Source organism: Paramormyrops kingsleyae, chromosome 10, assembly GCF_048594095.1.
Source record: "Paramormyrops kingsleyae isolate MSU_618 chromosome 10, PKINGS_0.4, whole genome shotgun sequence".
Classification (NCBI taxonomy): domain Eukaryota; kingdom Metazoa; phylum Chordata; class Actinopteri; order Osteoglossiformes; family Mormyridae; genus Paramormyrops; species Paramormyrops kingsleyae.
The window spans coordinates 22083777-22101260 of NC_132806.1; positions in this window are offsets into that span (position 1 = coordinate 22083777).

Sequence of the window (17484 nt, forward strand, 5' to 3'; positions counted from 1 at the left end):
GTGTCCGGTTGATTGATATCTGCAAATACAGGTCGACACCTCATACTATAGAGAGACCTTAGAGAGGGGTATATTGGTCCAGCCAGCCCACTTAAAATCAAGTATGTGTCCTTTCCAGAAATTTCTGCTTATTTACAACTGACCAAATGTTTCTCTTGTTGAAGCATGAGTTACCATAAGATCATTGTTACGTTAATAATGCCACGGGACAACGACTTGCTTTAGAATCCCTTTATATTCTTAGTGCGCACACACATTGCACTTTTCTATAAATTCCCCCGGGTGCACCCCCCCGAGAGCTGTCCGGTTCACAACACATTACCGGAACCATTGTTGCTATAAGACATAACATCACATCTTCCCCCCTTTAAAAGAAAATAACTTTTCTTTGAAATCTGTCGTCATATCAGTTTGTTCTATTGCCAAAATAACAGCTTCATAACAACATCAGAACCAAACCATCACAGAACCTTCACAATAATCAATCACTTTTTTTTTTTTTTTTTTTTAACAGTCAACAGATTTCAATTAATCTTTCAGGAGGTCTAACAGTGCGTTTCGGTCTGCAATACTGCCCAGGTGAAGCAGCAACTTCTTTTGTCAAATCAGAGTTAGTGTGATCCACAGGACCTTTGTCAACTTGTTGACTTGCGAATATGTCGGACACATCTTGTTCATCTGATCGCGACTCTGTTTCTTGAACAGTGACTAGTGGTCTTAAGTCCCCCCTGTTCCTCCTTAGAATTGCACCATTCTCCGTCTGAATCTCGTACGAGCGTGGTAGGACTTCTCTTTCAACACAACCTTGTCGCGTCCATGTTCCTGTTGCATGGTTCAGGATTCGAACTCTATCCCCAGGCTTGAGTTTTCGCAGGATCTTTGCTTTCTTGTCATAGTTTTCTTTTTGTTTGTCTTTAAGTTGTTGTTTTTCTTGTTTGACTTTGTTCGCCCCAGCAGGTATCAACAAGTCCTGATGGATGGGTAAGTTACTGCGTATCCTTCGACCCATCAGCATTTGGGCTGGGGACAGCCCATTTTGAAGAGGAGCACTCCTGTAAATCATTAGACTCTTGTGGAAGTCTGTCTTTCCATCGTGACTCTTCTTCATGAGAGCCTTCAGAATCTTGACAGAACTCTCTGCTAGCCCATTGGACCTAGGGTAGTTTGGGCTTGATGTGGTGTGTTGAAATCCCCACTCTGTAGCGAAGACATCAAACTCCTTACTACAAAACTGTGGCCCATTATCCGAAAACACTTCACAGGGAACCCCATGTCTTGCGAAGACTGCCTTCAGAAAAGCAATAACAGCTTGGCTGGATGTCACCTGAAGTGTTGCAACCTCTGGATAATTTGAGAAATAATCAGTCACTACAATGTGGCTCTTGCCATTGCAGTCAAACAGGTCTACCCCCACCTTTTGGTATGGATAGTCGGGCACTGTATGAGGCATGAGTGGCTCCGCTTGTTGCCTGGGTCTGTATGTGAGGCATATCTCACATGAAGCTGTAAGCTGACTGATGTCATGATTTATCCTTGGCCAATACATTACCTCACGGGCCCTGCGCTTACATTTCTCCTCCCCTAGATGCCCCTTGTGGACCTTGTGCAGCATCGCCTTGCGCATCGACACTGGGACAACAAGCTTGTTGCCCTTGAAGATGTTGCCATTCACTACTGAAAGCTCTGCTCTGCATGACCAGTAATCTAGAATTTGCTTTGGACAGTCACTTTTCTTTTCTGGCCAGCCTTCTAGTATGGCCTCTTTAAGTTGTGTCATCGTTCCATCCATATCTGTGGCCTTTCTGATTTGTTCTGTTTTCTCTGAGGACACGGGAAGAGAGGTTACAATCATGTCAACATACGCTTGTATGTCCGCATCCTTCTCACTTATAAGGCGTTCATGCTTGTCTACAGCCCGAGAGAGTGTATCAGCCGCGAACATGAACTTTCCCGGTGTATAGACCATGTTGACGTCGTATTTCTGGAGTCTGATGAGCATTCGTTGAATTCTCATGGGACAGTCATTTAAAGCCTTAGACATTATGGACACCAGTGGCTTATGGTCTGTTTCCACTTCAAAGGACTGTCCATAGACATACTGGTGGAACCTTTCACAGGCATACGTACAAGCCAAAAGTTCCTTCTCAATTTGTGCATAGTTGGTTTCTGCACTCGTCAAGGCCCTTGATGCGTAGGCTACCGGCTGCCAGCTCTCAGCATGTTGCTGCAAAAGCACAGCACCTAGGCCATATCCTGAGGCATCCGCTGAGATTCGTGTGCTCTTGTGCGGGTCATAATATCTGAGCACTGGCTCCTCTGTAATGATGCGCTTCAATTTTTGAAAGCACATCTCCTGCTCATGAGCCCACATCCATTCATTCCTTTGCTCTAGGAGACATCTGAGTGGAGCTGAATGCGTCGACAGCCGGGGAATGAATTTGGCCAGGTACGTGACCATTCCAAGGAATCTCCTAACTTCCTCTTTATTTTCAGGCCGTTCCATGTTGACTATTGCTGAAATTTTTCTTGGATCTGGCCTGACCCCTTCCTCAGACAAAACATCTCCCACGAAAGTTAAGCTCTTAACTGCAAACTCACACTTCTCCTGGTTCAGTTTTAGATTCGACTGTCTTATTAGCTCCAGGACCTGCCTCAGTCTTGCATCATGCTCCTGGCGGTCGGAACCCCACACAATTATGTCATCCATCATCGTCCCTACCCCTGGTAAGTGTTCAAAGATCATGTGGATTGTTTTGTGGTATACTTCAGGTGCTGATAGAACACCATAAGGTAGACGGAGAAAACGATATCTGCCCTCTGGCGTATTGAAGGTACACAGTTTAGAACTAGCTTCATCAAGTTTCAATTGCCAGAAGCCAGACGACGCATCAAGCTTACTGAACCACTTTGCTCCAGCAAACTGGGACATGATCTCTTCTCGGGTTGGCAATTTAAAATGTTCACGTTTTATGGCCCTGTTAAGATCTCTTGGATCAAGACATATTCTCAAAGAACCATTCTTCTTGAGCACAATGACTAATGAACTCACCCAGTCTGTTGGTTCATCGATTCTCTTGATGACATCCATCTTCTCCATGCGAGCTAATTCCTCTTTGAGTTTTTCTCGCAATGCAAATGGAACTTTTCTGCATGCGTGCACCACAGGAGTCACAGCGTCATCTGTATTTATTCTGTGTTCCCCAGGCAGACATCCGAGTCCTTCAAAAACATCCTTGTACTCCTCCATGAATAAAGTTTCATTTGGTTTGCTTTGTGATGTCACTACAAACACTCTCCTCACTAAGTCCAGTTTTTCACAAGTGCTCAGTCCCAGAATCGGCTGAACGCTCTTTTCCACAATCAGCATTTGTGTCTTTAACAGCTGTCCCTTATGTTTCAGAGTCACCAGGCAGATTCCTTTAACAGGGACATCCTCACCTGTGTATCCTGTGACTTTTAGTTTTGTTAAGTGAATTTTGTTTTTAACTTTGAGGGTTCTGTAGTCATCTAAAGACAACAGATTAACTTGTGCACCTGTATCTAATTTGAATGGAATTATTGTCTCATTTATCGTCAGTGGTACGATCCATTCATCTTTTCCTGTCATGTTTGTTTGAACAGAATCTACAAAGAATTCCTCTGGCTGTTCTTCAACCATATGTACTTTTTTCTTTGCAACACCAGTTTTACAACACTTTGCAAAATGATTATTCTTCCCGCAACGATTGCAAGTTTTTCTATAAGCCGGACAAGATCGTGGTATATGTATTCCTCCACATCTGCCACACTTGCTTTTTGTGGTTTTCTCGCCCTGCTGTCTTTGTTTTGCAGGTTGTTTTGTATGCTGCTCCTCCCTTGTGACTGCATGTGCTGTAGCAGTATCCCTATGCAGTTCTTTGGCTTGTGCATGAGTTATTTCAGCAGCTCTACACATGTGGACAGCTTTCTCTAATGTCAACGCTGGTTCACGGAGCAGTCTTTCCCTGAGACCATTATCAGGAATCCCACAGACTATTCTGTCTCTCACTAGTGAATCCCTTAAATCTCCGAAGTCACAAGTCTTACTCAGTGTGTGCAGTTCAGCAAGGTATTGGTCAAAAGCCATCCCTTGTTTCTGATCAGCAGAGAAAAATTTGTATCTCTCAAATGTGACATTCTTGCTTGGCACAAAGTATTCTTCAAACTTTGTCAAGAGAGCAATAAGTGTTAAATTTGCCTCGTCAAGTTGAAAACTATTATATATTTCCAGTGCATCCTCACCTATCACATGCAGAAAGATTGAGGCTTTCAACTTCTCATCATTTCCACCCACACCACTGGCAGCAAGATAAATGGTGAATCTCTGCTTGAAACGTTTCCAATTATCAGCAAGATTACCGACGAGCTGCATCGGCGATGGTGGATTCAACTTCTCCATGACGGGAAAACACTCAGAGTTAATAAACTTACTTTATTTCAACGATGTCTTGTCGTCCTGCCCTCGAAGACATTTTTAGTGCCTCTTTCCAACACTCGGCTCGTGGGCGCCCGTTGCTCGTGCGCTCCTCCCTCGGCCGCTCTCCGTGCAGGTATCGCTCACCGTGGGTCTCGTCTCACTGGCGTTTCAATCACACTCTCTCCGGTGTCCGCCAGTCCCTATTTCTGACACCATGTTACGTTAATAATGCCACGGGACAACGACTTGCTTTAGAATCCCTTTATATTCTTAGTGCGCACACACATTGCACTTTTCTATAAATTCCCCCGGGTGCACCCCCCCGAGAGCTGTCCGGTTCACAACACATTACCGGAACCATTGTTGCTATAAGACATAACATCACAATCATTACTGCAGATACAGTCGTTACATTGAAACTAATAATAAACAATGCGGAAAACATCATTTTGTGATCCAACAGGGGCACTTTCCCCAGCTGAAAGCTGATTGGTCCCCACTGTGACCCCTCTAGCGTCACACAGCAATTCAAAACATATGATTGGCTAATGATAAGGTTGGTCCTTCTTTATTTCCCCAAATGTCAAAAGTCATAGAATCACCCCTGGATCCCCCCAGTAAAACTCATTGGGGGTCTCTAAGGACAAGATGCCATCCCGGCTGATTAGAAAAGGGACATGATTTGGAATAGCAGCTCTGATGAATCAGTAAATATACATGCATTGGATGTGGCCTGGCTAGACAACAGCAAGCGGTCAAACGGTGCACAATGAATGCTTCTATACCTAAGAAAATATATGCCTGGTTCCTTAGAGCTGCATAGGAGTGATATAGGATCTGAAGGCTGCCTGAAATCTGGCTCTGTGCTAAATAAGTGGAGATGGGTGGATAATTACAATAATTTTCCTGAAAAATGATGTTATTCCTCATTCAATTGCCATAGCTGTTTTTGTGATAATGCGTTACCGGCTGAAGCGGAATGGTAGGCTTCCCTCTTGCGCCCCCTGCTGGACCCACGCAAATACATAGCGGATATTTAGATAACCTCACGCAGGATCTTCCCCTGAATGTATATTATTAGTCTTCCAGACAAACAAATCTTGCAGCCCGAACAACACGCAGCAGCAGCTGCTACGGAGCATAATAATAAGCATTCAAGCTGTTTTTTTTTTATTAGGACAACCTTCTAACCAATGTTTATTGTTATGTTTTATGTGTCTCTTTATATACGGCCCACACAAAACTTTCCTGAGAGTTGGCCAGAAGACTAATGTCTGCATTTCAACATGAGTTAGCAACAGACAAACAAGCGATGAACCCAGGCAAACAGGAAGTTGTCTCGCTTTCAAGCAGGATGTTTAGTTTCACTTGTGCTGCTTGGGATTCCAGCAGCTGTAATAGTTGCTCAGCTGGATGGAAGGTGTCGGTACGACAGATTTTAAAAAGGTCCCAATGGAGAGCAAATTCTTGGCTTGATATGACTGGATATTCTCCTCATCTACATAGTACCATCTACTGAAAACTCGCCACAGCCTTATAGATATAGCTAAAACTTTTTTCTTCTACACCATTTTATTATTGTTTACATTTTTTACAAATGCATAGAGCAAGACTACATCCTCCCGATACTCAAAGACCTCTCTGTTCCATCTCCCACCATGTTCCTCTTCCTCCATAAGTAGGGCCATCTAATTAAAGGGGAAAAAGCAATACTATTACTACAAGAGATAATAATAACAATCACCCATCTTCCGCTTATCCAATACAGAGCCACTGGGGGTCTGGAGCTTATCCCAGACATTGCAGGGTATACACACACACACACACACACACACACACACACACACACATATCCAAACACACGCACACGTACGCAGTCGTGTAATCACATCTTTTTGGGGGCTACTCATTCATTTCTATTAAAAATGCTAATGCTAACTATGACAACCTTAACCCCTACCCAGCCCAAACCATAACCATAAGTAACCAAACAAAATACAAGTGTTTTTGCATTTTTAGTTTTTTCATTGCAGATTCTTCTAAACTAGAGTTTTACACGCACATACTATAAACACAACTACGTAAATGGTTCCAATGCCCAAATATGCAGTTTTGGTCTATAGGCCACATCACGTCACTTTCACTTTTTTGCTGCTACACCTATCAGCTGCCACAAGGTGGCAGGCTCTCTCACATCGATACACTGGGCTTTCGATGTCAAACCAGGGTCTCCTACCGTATCTTGAGAAATTCCTGCAAAACTGACAGATTAACGTTTAGGTTGATTTGAATTTTGTGTTAATATCAATTCTGCTTTTGTCTAATCTAAAAAAAGACTTTGGGAAATGGTATATAAATTTTACAGAAGATTGTGTTATCTTTATGAACAGCGGTGCTACTGGAGCCTTCAGAGTATCATTACAGAAGTGGCTTTGTGCTAAATACAGACCTACAGGTGCGTCACATTACAGCAGCAGTGAGGTTTAGATGCTGTTTCTTGGAAGATGGTTTGATAAAATATTACGTGCTTTAAAAAAACAATTCAAGGGTGTCTGTGGAGACAGAGTCACAGAAAACAGAAAGGGTGGGTTTCTAATAAATTTATCCGTGATATAACCTCGGGGTAGGAGAGATACAGGTGGGTGGCGACAGAGGGAAAAGGAGAATGGAGAGACGTAAGTGAAAAAAACCCAAGAACAGCAAGACATGGACTAGCGACTGGGTCGGAAGTGAAGGCTCCTACTTATAGAAGAAGCAAAAATAAGCTTTTGGAGCATAAATGTTGTGGAAGGAGTGATTCTTCAAATTTCTACAAAATGGGAAAAGAAACACAATATTATTCTTTTTAAAGTTTTTGTTTATTAAACTTTCATTTGGGGTCTAAACTATTAGCATTAATTTGTTCTGAAAATAACTTAGTCAACACATTTCCTAGCAAAAACTAAATTACTCTAATAAACTCTGCCCAAATATCTCCTGGCCATCATCATGTCTGTGTGACATGACGAAAGCGTGTGCTGAGTGAAACGTTAACATTCCTTGGATGAATAACCTCCATTTGTTGAGGGGCCATTAACTGGACAATGAATCTGAAGGAGTGTTGAGGAGTAAAGTCAGTGACTGAAATAAAGAGATAAAAAATAAATGCAAAGGGAGCACTGCTGATCTGACAATAAGAACTGGATCAGCACCACACCACCACAGACACTGCACAGAAAAGGCAGTGCCTCGACACTCCAGTGCCTCGACACTCCAGAGACTCGTGAGGGAAGCCAAGTAGAAGGCAACGATGACTTTGAAAGACCTACAAAGATCAGCGGCTGAAAGTCGCGTAAAGGTGCTTCTACGTGCAGTACACCAGCCTACGTGGGGGGGTGACACAAAACAAGTGGTTATTCAAAAGGTACTCTCATTTGGAGTCTGACAGGCTGCATGACCGGCATCCAGCTATGATGTGGGAAAGGATTTTGTGGTCAACCGGGACCAGGGTAAAAGCTTTTTGGCCAAACTTCAAAGCGCTGTGTGGCATGAAGCTGACACTGCCAGTGCCGTTAGAAACGCTGCCCCTACAGTGAGGACTGGTGCTGACGGCGTTGCGCTATGGGCACCGTGCTACCTCAGCAGCAACTGGGAATCTTCTTAGAAGGAAAGGGCAAACTGGTAGAGCAGAGTACCAGAAAGAATGGGGCAACACTCTATTTGGACAGTGCGCCTACAGAGTATTTGCAGCATTTCTACAACTTAGTTGAGTTTCAACAATTCAGCTGTTTCACTGTATCTGTAGAATACATAGTATAGAGACTATATGTAACAATTCATAAACATACGTACATATTCTTTGGATAATTGAATTGAATTTGGCTGCTCACTCAACCGATGTTAAAGTAATTGTTGAATCTCAACTAAGGAGTTGTTGAAATCAAATACTCTGCATACCCTCTATAGATGAACTATCAAAATAAAGTGTTTCCAAAAATGATAACACTTTACTTGAAGGCGTCATTTATAATGCATTATAGATACCTTCATAATGCATTATAATGGTAAGCATTAAGGATGCTTTGTACAGGTATCTATAGTGCATTATAGATGAGAACTTAATGAAGCATTCATAATGTATAATAAATATGGCTATAGTGTTATGCCTTTCTCAAAATATTTAAAACCATGTTTATAATGCTTCACGAATGCATTATAATGTGTTGTGAATGTGTTCATTGATTCTTACAGCGATGACATTCATGGCATTTGTTATCAAATAAAAAGAGGATTTCTTTAAGTATGATAAAAAACAGGAAAATTCACCTTTCAACAGGTTTCCCAGCACAGAGCCAAAGTAGAAAATCCCAGCTTCAAAAGTCTGTGGCACCACAAAAACAGCCCAAACAGACTAACAGTGATTATTGCCACAAAACAATATCAAACGAGTATTAATGTGTGACATTTAAATATTTAAATTAAAATAGCTACTCATGGATAACTACTTTTCTTTTTGTTTGCGTGAGTAAAATTTTAAACCGTAAAAATACAAAAATGTGCATTATTTGTAACCCAGAGGGTATTCAGGGTTTGAGTAGGCCTACCTATGCACAGCACAGTGTATATAGATATGCACATGTTCACAATACTATATGAAGACGCAATTAAACACCCACATATATAAATATGCACATTAGCATACCTTTCGAATATTACCTTCATGTAAGACAGATTTCAGCACATGTTCCCCATCTAATATAGGCTCTCCCACAACTGAAACAGGACGAAAGAATTCATAATATTCCCTTTTCAATTAGGAACAGTTAATTACCAAATTTAATGAATGAGCTTAATTAGCAGTACATATTTCCTTTCATGATAAAGAAAAAAGCACCGCACTCGCACCTAATAAAGGATGTGATCCATTTAGTAAACAATTATTAATGCAAAGCTTAATTGCCACAATCCACATATGAAATTGCACTAATTATGTTACAGTTTCAGCTGCCGTGATGGGGAAGAAGGGAAAAGAAACAGCTTCCATTCACACTAAGCCAACTGCAAAGCCGACGGCAGACTGGATGAGATACAGGACGCAGAATAAAAAAATATATGGATTTTACCTCTGGAAATGGTGCATAAAATGTATGTTTGTGAGTGCAGAACGATACACACAGGATTGCTGAACATAGTGTGTCCATCTGCTTCCCATAACCACTTACCTGATGTATGACAATGGCAGTATGTACAAAGAGACGCAGAAATATACACAATGAGGAGATATGGTACACACACAAAAAATCACATTTATACATACACAACAGGAGCATGGTGGTTATGTTTATGGAAAATCACCTGAAATGGAAGAGTGTATTATTATTATTATTATTATTATTATTATTAGGCACATGGCATGTCTGAATTTGTGCATCTGTGTGCGTGTGAGAATAGTGTTGTTACAAACGAGACCAATAGAAAGACGTGATATTGCAACTGCAGCTAAAATTCTGGATATTCTACCTTATTATACACGTGAACACTGTATAAATGTAAGAACATGAATGCCAGAGAGACATGCACAGACTTACACATACGGGCGCAGATGCAGATGCATCACAGAAACGTACTGAACATATTCTCAGCTTTGATTATATATATTATTTTGCATATGTAAAAAATGTAACATATTTTATCAATTTCTATGTTTAATGTGTTGCCTATTGTTCTGTCCCTGAAATGAATACTGAAATTGCCAAATTTTTCTGTGATAAACCACAAATTTCTTGGGAAAATGTAATCATTGAATAAGGCAAGCATGTTCAGTATTAATACAGCAGATTGGTCTGTGGCCCCTAATTGATTTGGCACACTCTCAGTAACATACTGAGAGACAAACTAAGCCTACTTATATACAGTGATATTGTTAGACAAAACACTGCTTGCAATTTACTGTAGCTGTGGGTAATTGTTTAATCGTTAATTAACTGCCTGTAGGTGTTTATAGACTGTGTGGGTATTACAGGGTGTTTATGACATTGTAGATAATACAGGGTGTTGACTTGGTTATTACAGAATGCTTACTGTCACTGTAGGAGCTGAAAGTATTCACTGGCTCTTTGGGTGTTGCAGGGATTTCCTGTCACTCTGGGTGCTGCGGGGTCTTTGCAGGCATGGTTGGTGTTGTACTGTAGAGGATTTCTTGTGACCTTGACTTTCACAGGGTCTTTGGGCTTGTCGCAGGTGTTACAGGGCATTTCCTGCGACTACATGCGTGTTACTGGATTTTTTGCTGACATCGTCGGTTCTGAGAAATTCTTGTGACCTTGACTTTCACAGGGTCATTGGCATCATGGCTGAGATTACGGGGGGGGGGTATTTCTGAGGTGCTCTGAGTTTTATCAGGTCTTTGACATCATTTACATTTTGGAGGGGGGGGGGGAACGGATTGGCGACTCCGGGTGTTACAAGTGTTCGACTATGATTGCTGCTGTTACGATGCGATTCACTGTTACCGTGGAATCGCCATCATCTTGCTGCGGCAGTGAACTTTCTGGCCCTCCACCCCCCCCATGCCAGCCCCAGCTGGGTGTCTCAGCTGACTGCTGCAACTCCCAGGCTGCCGTCTCTCTCCGAGACACCAGGCCTCCAAACTCCCCCGCTCTGTGCAGGAATTTAATATTCAACTTCATATTGGAAAACAATCGTGCGTGTCTACACACATCTCGGACGCAATATATCCATTACTGCTTTTAATCTCATAAACACGGAGAGGGCTATTTATCACTGCAAATTCGGGGCATTTCAGGATTCTTTTTATTATTTTAATATATTTCCTTTGTATTAAATCACCAAAATGATGAATTATAGCTGTCCGAGATGCTTTCTTCAGCGTGCAAAGAAACACCACACTGCCCAATTTGCGTGGTCATTGGGATTTAAAAAAAATATATTAACATCGAAAAAGAAAGATAAATATGTTTGCTGTCTCCTTTCTCTCCCAACCATGAAATTCTTCATCTCATGGCATTTTTAAAAAATAATATACCTTGCGATTGTTTGGTTTTATTGCGATTTTGGATAGAGCAATTTCGATACCTTTGATATTCTGTCATTGCTACTGCGTCCGATTCACAGACATGTGCACGCGGGCGTGTTGTTTCACACGCAGACACACAGCATCCATCAGTCTCGCCGGCACAAAGAGGACAGTTTAACAGTTTGTGTAGATTACGGGTTTGCCCATGATTTGTAGGTAGACAATGAGGCTATAAAAAGATATTCCGCTTCCTGACTTCAAACCTGCGGTCCTACAGTTACAAATCCTGTAGTCACAGATGGAAATTAATCGCAGGAGTGCACGCCCTCCATCTGAGCTGTTTGGGAAGTTACGGCGTGTGTGGGGGGGCGGGGGGGCGGTTTTGTAGTGTTATGCAGAATTTGTAATAGAAATCCGGGGGAAAAAAACGTATTCCAAATATATGAGGTGTTTTGTTATGTAGGACATCAGCGCCCATTTGAGTAGTGAATTGTCTGAAAAGATGGCAGCTGGGTGAAGAAGAAACAGCCTTCTATCTCTCAGGAGGCCGAGTGGGTCTCCATGACTCGTGTGCCTAAGGTCCGTATGACATCACCTCTAGTGTCAACATCGCAAAGCGTTTCTGCTTTATATAGCTGATGCTGACTCCACAACAAATCCTGATCTGTGTGTGTGTGTGTGTGTGTGTGTGTCTGTCTGTCCTGCATGTACTATAGGTATCATATAACAATTACCCTCAAGTGCTTGTGAGTAAGAAAAGAAGTGCTTCCTCAGCTTGCGGAAGTGGAGTCACTCTTAGCTCTTACTTTGTGTGTGTGGACCACATAGCGGGGTTTTCAGTAGCGGGGGAGGGGCGGGGTCGGGGGCCAGGTCAGGTAGGGGTGCCAGCATCCAGAGAGAGGGGCTAAGCGGGGGCAGGCCATCTCTGACAGCTGTTCCACCTCCTCGCCCCTAGGAGGCCTCACACCAATCAACGCAGCACAGCCAGAATCAATTATCACCTGGGGCAGGGGGGCGGGGCGTGACCGCGACCGCACATGGCCCCGGTCTCTGTGCCTCTCGCCGTGCCTGCTGGGCTCACGGAGGGCACAACTGCAGCGGGGGCTGCCTGACGGGCCGCAGGCCTTTTCTTCTCAATCGATGGCCACCATCCATGGCCATTCTCCTTCCACCCCCCATCGGTGAGCCCCCGACGCGCATCCCGTCCCACGGCAGACACCTCCAGCTTCCGAGCACATTCCACGGTGCCCGTGGAAACAGTCGTCCCTCTCCCAGTAGCATAATTACTACAACACCGTCGCCATAATAGACTTAATTCTACACATTGTTCTCACAAAAGTCGCTCGATCAGAAATGCGTGCAAACCCTTGACAGCCGTTTGGCGAAGCTTTGTTAAATAAGCGTAATTATCTGTCTGACTCTAACTGACGGCCAGCTAGGAGGGACACACTGAGCGGTAGGAGAAGAGTGTCTTAATCACCTCTGAGGCTGGGGGGGGTGGTTCACAGAGACTTCTCCCATTACAAACTCCCCGTTCACCCGTCACTTGCTTTCATGTCAGACTTTTCCTCTAGCAGACAGAAACACACAGTCTGCTCCGTTATCCCTCTCTGTTAGGATACATTATTGCAGTCCCTACCCAGAATCCCTGATATCTTTCTCCCCACGTCTGTTTACTCATCCTTTAGGTGTCCCGCAAAGTGACCGCGGTACTGTTTGTGCAGCCTCTCTCCGGGGCAGTCTGCCTACTGTGGGGGCTTCTTCTAATCTACTGTATCGAGTATTACCGTTCCTGAAGGTGAAGGATCGAAGTTAAATGTTAAAAGATTTCTTCACCAGTTGAGAAGGGTCTGTACAGAACTGAGAAAAAGCCATCGATTTAAGCGCATTAAGATAAACTCCATACTGAAACGTTGACAGAAAGTATAATTATGGGTTTGAACCCCAAAAAAATAGTTTGACCCCCTACCCCCCATCCAAAAATCTACTGAGAAGGACCTATCGGTAGGGTTGCCAGATGCCCCATGAAATTTATTTCCTGCTACAGGCCTGACAATTTATTACATAATCAAAGGGAATTCTGAACAGTCCTCATATTTAATATCTATACAGTTATTCATAACGACTGACCCATGCAGCCTTGTGTTGTTTCTCTATACATGAACATTTAATCCTAATATGTACAACTACTAAAAAAAATATTGCAGATATACTGAGCTTCCACTGCAGAACTCTCTTACAGTTTATTTGTGTCCAGTATGAAAGAAACCTTGTCCCCTGCCTTGTGTCCTGTGCTTCCTAGGATGGGCCTGAATGTGACCCACTGCATATCCGGCAATAAAAAATCCATGACTGGATGGAGAATATAAACCACTGATAATATACCAGGAGGGAGTGCTATTGTCTTCAGAACTGGAGGATCAAATCCCATCTCTACTCTGTGTGCGTGGAGTTTGCAGGTTCTCTTCTTGTCACGGGGGTTTCTGAAGACATGCAGTTAGGCTAATTGGTGTCTCTAAATTGCCCCATATGTATGAGAGTGTGAGTATCTACACTCAGGGTTGCCCCAGCCTTGTACCCTCTGACAAGTTCCAGAAGACCCTGCCCAAGATAAGCTGGTAGAAGATGGATAGATTTTGAATTATAAATCAGGTTATTGCTATATGTCATCAGTCTATGGCAAGGACACGGGCTGCTACATCACGATGACCAGCAGATGTCAGTGTGCGAGTGTCCACACCTCTCTGTACCTCACTGTGGATTCCTGGATGGGACAGGGTCACACATAACGTAGTAAAAGTCAGACCAGGAGACACAAGGGGAGATGTAGAGGGGAATGGAGGAAGTTGGGAGAGAGCTGTGTCTAATTGGGTTTCCCATGAACAAATTAAGTTCCAGAGAGAGAAAGGGCCAGAGGCTTTTCATAATTGTATCGACACGAAAATGAATATGATAAATGGCATTCATTCAGCATGTGTAAGATTTATTGTCTTCGCTTCGGGCTTCAATTGAAAAAGAGAGGGAAAAAAACTGCTGCAGACATTATATCATGGTGACCGCAATGAAAGCTCCCCAGCTCCGTCTCCCCATAGCGGAAACCCCCATCTTGTAGGCAATCTCAGAATGTGAGGAGCAGGAAACTGCATCAACTACGTTCCCACAGTAACCACCATTGGAAGAACATGAAATCAGACATGTGGCCCTTCTGAACGCTTAGTAATGTGCTGTTATCTAATGTTATAATTATTTTATCTCCAGCAAAGTGCGGCACTATTATCATCTCAGGGTTTTTGGTTATCCAAGCTGCAGACCGATGTGGCGATGTGGATTTCCGAAACCGGTCGGTTTAAAGCTCAACGAGGTGCAATATCGCCCCCGATGGATCACCAGCACGCGCGGCTGCCTTCACACTGCCGCTGTCAGTCACTGCACGCCGAGACGGAAGGCTGAGCTGCGCTTGGTCTGAAACGGTCTGCGGAACAAAGGCTGCAGCAAACACGGAAGCTTTATGGACACGGGAATCCCTATGCAACCCCCCCGACCATGGAGCATCCCTGCCTTTTTTCCATGTGGTGAAATAGAAATCTCATAATGCACATGCTGAAGGTTCATCCATCCTGAGAAAAGGGAAGACGTCACTACTGAGACACATCTAACCTGCCCTGCCTCATCCCCTCACTCGTTCTCTGACTCATTCTCTCAACCTTTTCCTCTTTGATTGTCGTCTCCCCCTCACTCAGTGTTTGGTTCTCCTCCTCTGCCTCCCTTGCTTATTTTGGCTCTCTATCCTTCTCTTACTCACTTCTTCCTATACCTCTTTTTCTCCCTTGTTCTTGTCCTAACCCCCTGCTCATTCCCTCATACCTCTTTGCATACAGTAGTTTGGTGTTTCCCTCTTCAGCTTCTTAGATCTTCATTGACAATATCACACGCTTTAGCAAGTATCGCATGAGCATGTCAGAAAGACAGGTGATTTTTAACAAGTTCAGTGGGCAGCATTGTAGTCTCACACCTCCAGGATCAGCGGGTCATATCCCACACATTTTTCTGGTCCCCACAAAGGCAAGCGCAATTTTATAAAAATTTGTGAATGCAATCAAAAACTAAAAATGACAAAAATCTTTTTGTTTTGTTACTTATGATTAAGGCTTGGGCTGGGTAGGGGATAAAGTTCTCCTTGACAGGATTAGGGTTTTCTTCATAGAAATGAATGGGTAGTCCCCACAAACATATGAGTACAGGTCTGTGTCTGTGTGTATGCATCTGTGTGTGTATATGTGTGTGTGTGTGTGTGTGTGTACCCTGTGAATGGCTGTCTTCCCACCCAGGTTACCCCCTGTCTCATGCTCTGATTTTCCTGGGAAAGGTTCCCAGCTCACCAGGACCCAGCACTGAATAAGCATGGAGGGGAAATGGATGGCTGCTTGAAATATTTAAATAGCGCGACAAGCCTCAGACAAAAGACACCATAACCAACACAAAAATATTACATAATGTTTTGGATCAAAACCACTATGTTGCCATGTTCTAGTCTTCTGCTGGTGGTAATGATTACTGCATGTAATACAAGTCAGTTAAATACTCAGGTTTCAAACAGAGATCGCAATTTCTCTGTCCACCCCGTTCAGCCAACAAGAGACAGCCGGCCAGTCCTGACCTCCTTTAGTTTTAGCCATTTACTATGGTTTCATTTTTTTATTTATTTTTTTGCTAAACATATTTTACCAAGGAGGTGGCACGGTGGTGCAGTTGCTAGCACACACACCTCTGGGACCAGGGTTCGAGTATCCACCATGGCTCCATGTGTGTGGCATTTGCATGGTTACCCTGTGTTGTCGTGGGGTTTCCTCCTGGTTCTCTGGTTTCCCCCCACAGTCCAAAAACATGCTGAGGCTAATTGGAATTACTAAATTGCCCATAGGTGTGTGAGTGTGCCCTGTGATGGATTGGCACCCTATCCTGGGTTGTTCCCTGCCTTACACCCACAGCCTCTGGGATAGGCTCCGCCCCCTGTGACCCTGAATAGGATATGCAGTTGCAGGATGGATGGATATTCTATCAACAGGTAGCATTGTAGCATGACTAAACACAGTAGAGAATCACAGCACCTCTTTTTCTGGTCACCTAGCCATTGCGTATAAAGCTTTGCATTGTAGTGTGAAACATGGCAGCAATTTATGCATTTAAACACATATCTTCAGTATGGCGGGAGAACCACCGCAAACGGGGGAGGACCCACCTGGTTCACACTAAATATGCATGAATTGCAGTCAAACAGCAAATTACTAAGGTTATTACTAGGGCTTAACCACATGGGGCAGCTTGGTGACCTCAGGAAACGACTCGTTAACCGAGCGGGACTCGGGTTTAGCTTGGAGCTCCCAGTGTCGGATAGCTTAACCTGATTTTATTCAGAAGTATAAAATACTGCGGAATAGAGATAAATGGGTCTGATGAGTGACAGGAAGCAGAACGGCGGCCTGATCGCGCTCCTGTGCATGTGCGGTGACATGTGACTAACACGACCACACATGTGTCTCTGCCCCCCCCCCCTTCCCCGCTTACTTTCTCCATCTGTTCTGCTTCCACCACCAGCCCTCAACCCTGATACGAAATCAAACCTGGTCATAGGTCTTTTGTGAGCGATTCGACACAGCCTCTAGATTCCCTCATCAGATGCCAAATGAATTAAAAAACACAAACTTGCTAATGAGCAATTAGGGAACTGTAACAATCGCAAATCCACAGAGCAAAAGTATCCGGATGATCTCTGCGGCTGCAGCCAATATTTGTACTTCGACTCTATTTCCTTCTAGCCGCTCCCTGCTGTATGGATATTCCCACGCTCCGTTTACTCTTTGTCTTTCCATACGAATGTAAGGATGTGCACATGATAAGTGGTAAAAGATCTTCTCCCCCACCCTCCCCCCCCCCCCCCCACTTAAATTGCCTCCAAATGTTGCGGGTTTGGGATTCTTTCCTATCTTGTTGAGGGACTGCGTCACTTCTAGAAGGAGCACAATCGAATAATCTT